This window comes from Microtus oregoni, unplaced genomic scaffold, assembly GCF_018167655.1.
Source record: "Microtus oregoni isolate MIOR12 unplaced genomic scaffold, Mior012 000006F_ref0000085, whole genome shotgun sequence".
In the NCBI taxonomy this organism is placed as follows: Eukaryota; Metazoa; Chordata; class Mammalia; order Rodentia; family Cricetidae; genus Microtus; species Microtus oregoni.
This window is the reverse complement of record NW_024543065.1, coordinates 43,645,239-43,654,854: the sequence shown is the minus strand read 5'-3', so window position 1 is coordinate 43,654,854 and position 9,616 is coordinate 43,645,239. Positions and strand designations below refer to the sequence as shown.

The 9,616-nt window shown below is 42.7% G+C and overlaps 1 pseudogene; it reads left to right on the top strand.

Annotated features, from left to right (window-relative positions):
- Positions 1-1,575: 1,575 nt before the first annotated feature.
- On the top strand, positions 1,576-6,326 carry LOC121449840 (annotated as a pseudogene).
- The last annotated feature ends 3,290 nt before the right edge of the window (positions 6,327-9,616 follow it).

Here is a 9,616-nt window from a genome sequence, read left to right as displayed (position 1 = left end):
GAAAGAATTGATTTCATCCTGCAAGCTGTCCTCGGACCTCCACATACATAGTGTGGCATGTAAATGTTCTGCATCATAGATAGAAAGATAGATAGATAGATAGATAGATAGATAGATAGATAGATAGATGAGAGATTTTTTCTTCTTCACACTTTATTTTATTGTGCCTTTTGCCAGCATATGTATCTGTGTACCATGTGCATTCCTATTACCCTCAGAGATCAGAGGAGGACATAAGATGGGTGGTTATGAGCCACCATGTGGATGCTGGAATCAAATCCAGGTGCTCTGCTTTTACAGTCAGTACTGTTAACCACTGAGCCATCTCTCTAGACCCTCACTTCCCTAAATAAGCAATTTTAAAGCATATCTTTGTGATGACTCACAAATTATGTCTAGAAAGAGTATAGTTCAACATGGTCCCTGAAAAGGACATGATTATTCTTACTTTTTGCTTTTCACCATGGGCATGCACTACTTTATAGGGTCTCTGTTAGGTCATATTTTCATATATGTATACACTGTAGTATGACCATATTTAACCTCTTACTCTCTCTTGACCACTCCCTCTCCTCAAAATATCTTCCTACATCTATGTCTTTGAAAAAAAAAGCAAAGGGGCAAGTGTCTCACTATGCTGCCCTGGCTAGCATGGAACTCACTATGTGAACGAGGCTGGTCTTGAACTCACAAGAGATTCACTTACCTCTGTCTCCCAAATGCCAAGAAGGCAGGACTAGCAGACCAGGGAGCCCCATAGCTCTGCCTCTGTGCCTTCCCAGCACTGAGATTGCAAGCCTGTGCCAGCACACCCAACGTTTTCCGTGTGGTCTAGACCTCATGTCTGTGGGTATGTGGTGTGTGCTTTTACTGACTGAGCTATTTCCTCCAACCAGGGCCATTGGTGGGAGGGGGTAAATGGTCCAGTTAAGGCTAGAAATCCTGGGACCTCACTACTGTGTTTTCCTGAGAGCCTTTCAGCTTTAACAAGAAATCAGCTGGTGGCCCTAGTTACAGATCATCCCTACTGCAAGGCAAAAGACACACAAATGTAAAATGAATATGGTCCTATCTTCAAACAGATTTGACAAATGACTCAGAAAAAAATCAATTCTTATCCACAGACTGAGGATGTAGCCCAGTTGATAGAGTCCTTGCCTAGTGTGAGCCCCCAGTTCTAGCCCCCAAAACCACATAAAACCATGGCACACACACCTCCCCACAGACATGCACACAAAAATAAACATTAAAATATCAAATAAAGACAGATCTACCCTTTCCAGGTACTCCACAGCCACATGTGAGCTAGTGGCTGCCACACTGAACCGTCTAGGTACAGATCCTTTCACCCTTTCAACAAAAGCTCGGGGAAGAATCCTCTTTCCAGCTACCATTTCAATTATCCGAAGTTCAAAGTTATGAGTCAGTTATAGCTGTGTGGTTTTGGTTTTGTCTTTATAACATATTAATAATGACTTGACAGCCCTGCAAAGATGACAGTCTCTCAAAGTCTAGCAGTCGTTCAATTCATAAAAACTCCAGTATTGTGTATGTTTTTCCCTTCAGGCGCTGGCCATGGCTCCTTTCTTTAAGGAAGGAAGTACCTGTTATTTCTGCATGTGATATTTGGAAAGTCCTGTGTACTTGAAATGCTGATATATCTGCTGCCTCCAATGCATTGACTCACTAGAGAAAAGTCCCAAGGAGGAGGACATACTGTGCCCCCATTGCTCTGTTGTCTCTTTGAAGGAAGGCATCCTACTGGCTACCCTGTTGAACCACCTGGTTACCAAGGTCAAAAGAGTAGTGCCGCGACTAAACCATATTCTTAAAATGGATCCAAGGATGAAGATATTTCAAGGTAAGAAGTCTTACCAACAACTCCAGACCCATAAAGCACTCTTGGGAAATCCAACTTTCCAACATCTCCCTGTTAGATTTTGAACATTCACTTAATGCCAAGAACCTCAAATTTCATTCTTCCCAAAACACAACAGCTCTCCCTTCTCTGAGAATAAATTAGAACTAAGTGAGAAAATTGCTTGCCTCTGACTCCTGAGTGCTGAGACTAAATACTGTGCACCTGAGTATATGTGTGTGTGTGAAACATACAATACAGACTGTATATCATAAAATGTATATTACAATACATATTACAACATATGACAATATTATAGTATATATATATATATATGTGTGTGTGTGTGTGTGTGTGTGTTTTTGTATGCATGTGTATGTCTGTTCACCATATGCATGCAGTGCCCATGGAGGCCAGAAGACATTGGATCCCCTGAAACTGGAGTTACAGGTGGTTGTGAGCTGCCATCTGAGTGCTCAACACTGAATCTAGATTCTTCAAAAGGCCAACAACTGCTCTTTACCACTGAGCCATCTCCCCAGCCCATCCTTCTGGAATTTGTTTGTTTGTTGATTATTAAGATTTATTTAAGTATTGTGTTCTGCCTGCATATACACCCACACACTAGAAGAGGGCACCAGATCTCATTAGAGATGATTGTGAGCCACCAGGTGGTTACTGGGAATTGACCTCTGGAAGAGCAGCCAGTGCTCTTGTGCTCTTAACCTCTGAGCCATTTCCATTTCTCCAGCCCTTTTTTGTTTTGTTTTGGTTTTTGGTTTTTTGATACACACACACACACACACACACACACACACACACACACACACACAGTTTCTCTGTGTAGCAGTTCTGGAGCTGTCTTACAACTCTGTAGACAAGGTTGGCCTTGAACTCATAGAGATCTTCCTGCCTCTACCTCCAGGGTGCTGGAGTTAAAGGAATGCTTTAAGGGGCTTCCCAGCCCCTCCTGGAAATTTTTAAGGACAGACAATATTTAGGTCATGCCTCTACTATCCAGTATGGTAGCTACTGGTAGTTACTGAACACTTGAAATAAGGCCTGTATAATAATGATAGTTTGAATAATCTTATTAAGCAAAATATATTGTCACAATACTAATTTTCACGTTGCTTTATAGTTTACTTTCAATTACACCTGTTTTGCATGTGTGTGGGTGCACACGTGCCACAGCTTGTGCGTGTGGAGGTTAGAGGACAACTTGCGAGAGGCAAGTCTTTCCTTCCACCATGAGTGCCCTGAGCTTGAACTCAGAATATCCAGCCGAAAGGACCAGCTTTTGCTTACTAAGCCGTGTTGCCAGTCCTCATATTACTTTTGATGTATTTATAAGAAAATCTAAAAATCTGTGTCCACCTTGAGTTTATTTTAACAACAGTAGCCCAGAAGATAGCCTTTTTATCTGGTTTTTGTTTTGTTTTGTTTTGTTTTTTTGAGACAGGGTTTCTCTGTGTATCTTTGGAGCCTGTCCTGGAACTCCCTCTGTAGACCAGGCTGGCCTCAAATTCACAAAGATCTGCCTGCCTTTGCCTCCCTGGTAGTGGGATTAAAGGCCTGCGCCACCCGGCTGAAGATAACTTTTCAAATTTGATAGTGTTTTAAGTGACCTGACAGTCTGGTTTGAGGCAGACTTTGATTCTGCAGCACTAGGTTTTCCTGAGACTGTCAGTTCTGACAGGTGCCAGGTGGTGCTGGGATGACTGACTCACTCCACGCGCTGATTAGCAGAAGCCTGCGGCAGCAAGTATGGCCCCTGTCTGGCAGGGAGACAGACCTGAAGGGTTCAAAAGTCCCCAGGTAGCTAGGCAGTGGTGGCACACGCCTTTAATCCCTGTGAGTTCAAGGCCAGCCTGGTCTACAGGGCAAGTTCCAGGGATTACGTGTACAGACCGCGTAGGCAGCCATTGTGATGGACTAAATCATCCTGGTGCTCAGGGTCCCAGGTAAGTGGCGAAGCCCTCTGATGCTTGTTCAGGTAAACTAAGGCTAGTCACTACACAGGAACACCAAAGCTCATAACTACACCACATGATCTCCAGAGGTTCCACAACACAAGTTAGTGCCGCATTATTGGTGTATTCGGTTTCATATCATGCTTAAATATTTTATTCACTCCTCTGTGTGCATGTGTGCGTGGGTGTGCATGTAGGTATGTAGCTCAGAGGACTCTAACTCTGTACAGTATGTGTGTATGCATGCTCCAGGAATCAAACCCAGGTCTCCAGGCTTTCAAAGCAAGGGCCTTTACTCAGAGCCAGCTCACCATCTCCTGTATCATATTTATTCTGCATTGCTGTTATGGTATGTCTTAGGGCAAGGGATGCAATGAAAGTAGATTATCAAAGCCCAGTGGTGTGTATAATGGGCCAAAGTCAAGAGGCCAGTCTAGAGTTACCGGATTCCTGAACCCCTGGCTCATTGGAATGTACACAGTCCTTTCTCATTCTCTTTATTCCTAGTGGCTGTGAGAAGTGTGAACACAATAGGTGTGCTTTTGTGCATAAAACAAGTATTGTATCTTCTACCCTTCAAATATTAATTAAACAAATTAAATACTATATGTCAAACACTCAACAGTGTAGAAATTTCCTACTGTGACTTAGAGAAACCTTTTGTGGCTACTGCTTTCATCCTACATATAAAACATCACTTAACTGGGAAGGTCTTGAAATGTTCCACAAAATATCATTTTAAGAGTGAAATTAGTGAGATCTGGCGCCCTCTTCTGGCGTGCAGGCATACATGGAGGCAGAATGTTGGATACATAATAAATCTTTTTTAAAAAAAGAGAGTGTGGACTGGAGAGATGGCTCAGAGGTTAAGAGCACTGACTGCTCTTCCAGAGGTCCTGAGTTCAATTCCCAGCAACCACATGATGGCTCACAACCATCTGTAATGAGATCTGGCGCCCTCTTCTGATGTGTGGGAAGCAGAATGTTGTACACATAATAAATAAATTAATTTAAAAAAAAAAGAGAGTGGGGGCTGGAGAGATGGCTCAGTGGTTAAGAGCATTGCCTGCTCTTCCAAAGGTCCTGAGTTCAATTCCCGGCAACCACATGGTGGTTCACAACCATCTGGAATGAGGTCTGGTGCCTTCTTCTGGCCTGCAGACATACGTACAGACAGAATATTGTATACATAATAAATAAATAAATATTTAAAAAAAAGAGAGTGGGGCTGGAGAGATGGCTCAGTGGTTAAGAGCACCGGCTGCTCTTCCAGAGGTCATGAGTTCAATTCCCAGCAACCACATGGTGGCTCACAACCATCTGTAATGAGATCTGGTGCCCTCTTCTAGTATGTGGGTATACATGGAGGCAGAATGTTGGATACACAATAAATAAATAAATTTTAAAAAAAATTAAAAAAGAGAGTGAAATTAAATAAAAGTGATAGAGAAGGAGGACCTGCTTGTTCCTCCCAGCCACTTGGCTAGCTTAGCCCCGAAATAACCACCTAGAAACTGTATTCATTAAATCACTGCTTGGCCAATTAGCTCTAACTTCTTATTGGCTAGCTCTTACATTTTAATTTAACCCATTTCTTTTAATCTGTGTATCACCACGTGGCTTACCAGGTAAAATTCCCAGCATCTGTCTCTGGCGGCTCCACGGCGTTTCTCTTACTCCACCCTTCTTCCTCCCAGCATTCAGTTCTATCTTCCCTGCCTACCTAAGTTCTGCCCTATCAACAAGCCAAGGCAGTTTCTTTATTCATTAATGGTAATGACAGCACACAGAGGGGACTCCCACATCAAAGTGAGGTATATAAGCCTCAACAATAAATATGAAAGACGGAGTCCACATTGCTTTTCTTTGCTGAACTGCTGGGTTTTTCTCTATACAGTGAACATAACCTTGGATATGGATACAGACACAGCCCACAACCACCTCTTCACCTCTGATGACCTCAGGAGTGTCTACTTTGGGTCTAAGAAACAGGACCAAAAAGAATGTGCAGATTGATTCCACATCTCCACCTGCCTCCTGGGCTCCTCACTCAGTGACCGGAGGTGTCTGGTCGCCATTACTGCAAGGTAGTGGTGGGAACCAGCAAAGAATGGGATATAGGCATTTGCAAAGAGTCCGTTAATCGACGACCTATTAACCTGTCAGAAGAACATGGATTCTGGACTACAGGTGAGAGAAGTGGAGAGGTCTATGCCAGCAGCACTAAACCCTTGACCATGCTCATTGTGAACCCTCAGCCACACAGAATGGGGGTCTTCCTGGACCTCCTAATGAAGAACATTTCCTTTTGGGACCTTAGCCATGGCTCCCCCATCTTTACATTCTTTAACATTTCGGACACAGATTCATTTTGCCCATTCTTTGCTCCAGCAAATTCATATCCAGATGATCAAGAAGTCCTCACCCTCTGTCCTATGATGAATCCAGGCATTTTTAGGCTTCCAGTTAACTCTGAACAAGAAAATGATCCTTGAATATGAAATGTTCTATGGGAGATGGCTGTGTACTTGTAACCATATAACACTTTAAGTGGGGCTTAATGGGCCATCCTAGTACAGGCATGGAAAACAGTGGTGCTGAGGGTGATGTAAACTGTGGGGGCCTGGATCAAGAGGTTTCATAGGAGAACAATTTAATATGTTGCCTAGAGATGGTTATTTTGGTGAAGAATATGGCTGCCCTTGTCCGAAGAGTCTGTCAAGGCTAAAGTAAAGGGATCTGAATTAATTCCATGGGCAGAGGAAATCTCAAAACAATGTAGTGTTGACACTGTTGTGTGGTTATCAATGTTCACTCTTATACAGATCTATAAGGAAAAGGAATAAGCCAAGCAAGAAAAAATATAAAAAGTACAATTTGAGGAGAAAAAAAGGTAGCAAGAAGTGGGATGGAACTAAGTCCTGTGTTCAAGGAAATAAACAGATTAAGAAATAGAGGAGCTGGAGAGATGGCTCAGAGGTTAAGAGCACTGGCTACTTTTCCAGAGGTACTGAGTTCAATCCCCAGCAACCCTACAGTGGCTCACAACCATTGATAATGATCTGGTGCCTTCTTCTGGTCTGCAGTGCAGGCGTATATGCAGGCAGAACACTGTATAAATAATGACTGAATAAAATTGAATAAAAAAAGAAAAGGTGATAACCTCAGAGCAAGATCCCACCAAGCTAAGTTTCCAAGTTTTGAAAAGGGATTAAGAAGTTCAGAGCCCAGTGTGGTGATACATGCTTTTAATCCCAGCTCTCTAGAGGCAAAGGCTGGCGTAATCTATATATTCAAAACCAGCCTGGTCTATAGAGCAAATTCTAGGACAACCAAGCTAGGCATTGAAAGTAACCATTGATGAGGGGGGCATGTTCCAGCTCTAGCAAGCAGCAGAACTTGGCTGTTTCAGTCACATGGTTTTGACTGTTGAGTCAAGGATACAAGAAAGGGGTTATAGACTCTCCCTCTGATAATAAAGAAAACCACTGAGGCCTGGCATGTGGCAGGGGTTGCCACTGTATAAAGGTGAAGCCTGGATTGCTTTGGGACCCAAGACATTAGAGATGCCAGAATCTTATGACTGAGAGCTGTTAACAGGGAGTGGAATCAGTCCAAGAGAAAGAAGTGTGTTGCAGTCAACAAGCCAATGGGAACTGAAAATCTGAAGAGTGTTTTGACATCAGACATGGAGATGCAGAGTATGGAGTTTGCCCAGCTGGTTTTTGGTCTTACTTTGGTCAGTATTTCCTCACTATGTTCCCTTTCCTCCATTTTGGAGTGGTAATGTATATCCTGTGTCATTATATGTTGGAAGTATGTGATCTTTTTGATCTTGACCTTATAGGAGATTACAGGTAAAAGATTGCATAATTCTAAAAGAGACTTTGAACTTTTAAACATTGTTGAGACTGTGATAGATTATGGGGACTTTTGAAATTGGACTAAATGCAATTTTTTTCCTTTTTTTGTTTTTGTTTTTTCGAGACAGCATTTCTCTGTCGCTTTGGAGCTTGTCCTGGAACTAGTTCTTGTAGACCAGGTTGGCCTTGAACTCAGATATCCGCCTGCCTCTACCTCCCAAGTGCTGGGATTAAAGGAGTGTGCCACAACCACCTGGCTGAACTAAATGCATTTTTCAATGTTATGTATGCAAGTCCACAGGAGCCAGGGAGAGGAATGTAGTGGTTGAACAGATATGGCCCCCATAGACTCACGTGTTTGAATTCTTGGCCCATAGGGAATGGCACTATTAGGAGGTGTGGCCTTATTGGAGGAAGTGTCTCACTGTGAAAGCAGGCTCTGGGGTCATATATGTTCAAGCTACACCCAACACATCTCCTCCTTCTGCTATCTGGGGATCAAGATGTAGAACTCTCAACTTCTTCTCCAGAATCATGTCTGCCTAAGCACCACCATGACCCTCCATGATGATAAAGGACTGAACCTCTGAAACTGTAAGCCAGCCCCAATCAAATGTTTTCCTTTATAAGAATTGCTGTGTTGACATTTTGAAGCCCATTCTCTTTGGACGAATACCTTGCTCAGCCTAGATATAGTGGGGAGGGCCTTGGTCCTGCCTCATAGCAATGTACTGGATTTTGTTGACTCCCCATGGGAAACCTTACCCTCTCTAAGTAGATGGGGAGTAGGGGAGGGGGAAAAGGAGGGGAGGGAGTAGAAACTGGGATTGGTATGTAAAATGAGAAACTTTTTTTTAATAAAAAAAACAAAATAAAAAAATTGCTATGGTCATGGTGTCTCTTCACAGCAATAGAAACCCTAACTAAACCACCTAATAAGCACGAGCCCCTATGTTCAATCCTCAATACCAAACAAAGTATAAAACAAAGGCGAGGACAGGGCCAAGTTCTGTGGCAGAGCATTTCCTTAGCATTTGTGAGGTCCTCAGTTCAAATCCCAGCACTACAACATAGATAGATAGATAGATAGATAGATAGATAGATAGATAGATAGATAGATAGATGATAGATAGATAGATAGATAGATGATAGATAGAGATAAACAGACAAATAAATAAGCCAAGCATAGTGATATAATCACAGAACTTGAGAGGTAGAGGTGAGACAATCAGAATTTCAGTCATCTTTGGCAACATAGAGAGACCAGCCTAGGCTATATGAAACACTGTTTCAAAAAGCTAAAGGGGCTGAATTTGAAGAACATGCCTTTTATCCCAGCACTCAGAGACAGGTGGATCTCTGTGGGTTTGAGGCCAGCCTGGTCTACAGAGTGAGTTCCTGGACAGCAGGACTACACAGAGAAACCGTCTCAACAAAAGTTAAAAGAGGACCAATGAGATGGCTCAGCAGGTAAAAGTGCTTGTTTCTGATCCGAGATACCTGAGTTTGATCCTTGGGTTCCACATGGTAGAAGAAAACCAATTCCCTCAAGATGCCTTCTGGATTGCACACACACACACACACACACACACACACACACACAATCAAATATGATTGAATTTCTCACACATACCCAAAATAAAATTAAATGTGACTGAATTTCTCATTTCATGACATTTAATTTTTTTTTCAGGAGTGAGAGTATAAGCAAGGAAGTCAAGACCATGAGGGGTTTACCCACTGAGACAATGTGCCTGAGCTAATGGTAGCTCACCAACTCCAACTGGATTGGGAATGAACGAGCATGGAATCAAACTAGCCCCTCTGAATGTGGTTGACAGTTGGGGCAGACTGAGGGGCCAATAACAAAGGCACTGGAAGTTGTCTCTACTGCATGTACTGGCTTTTGGGATCCTATTCTC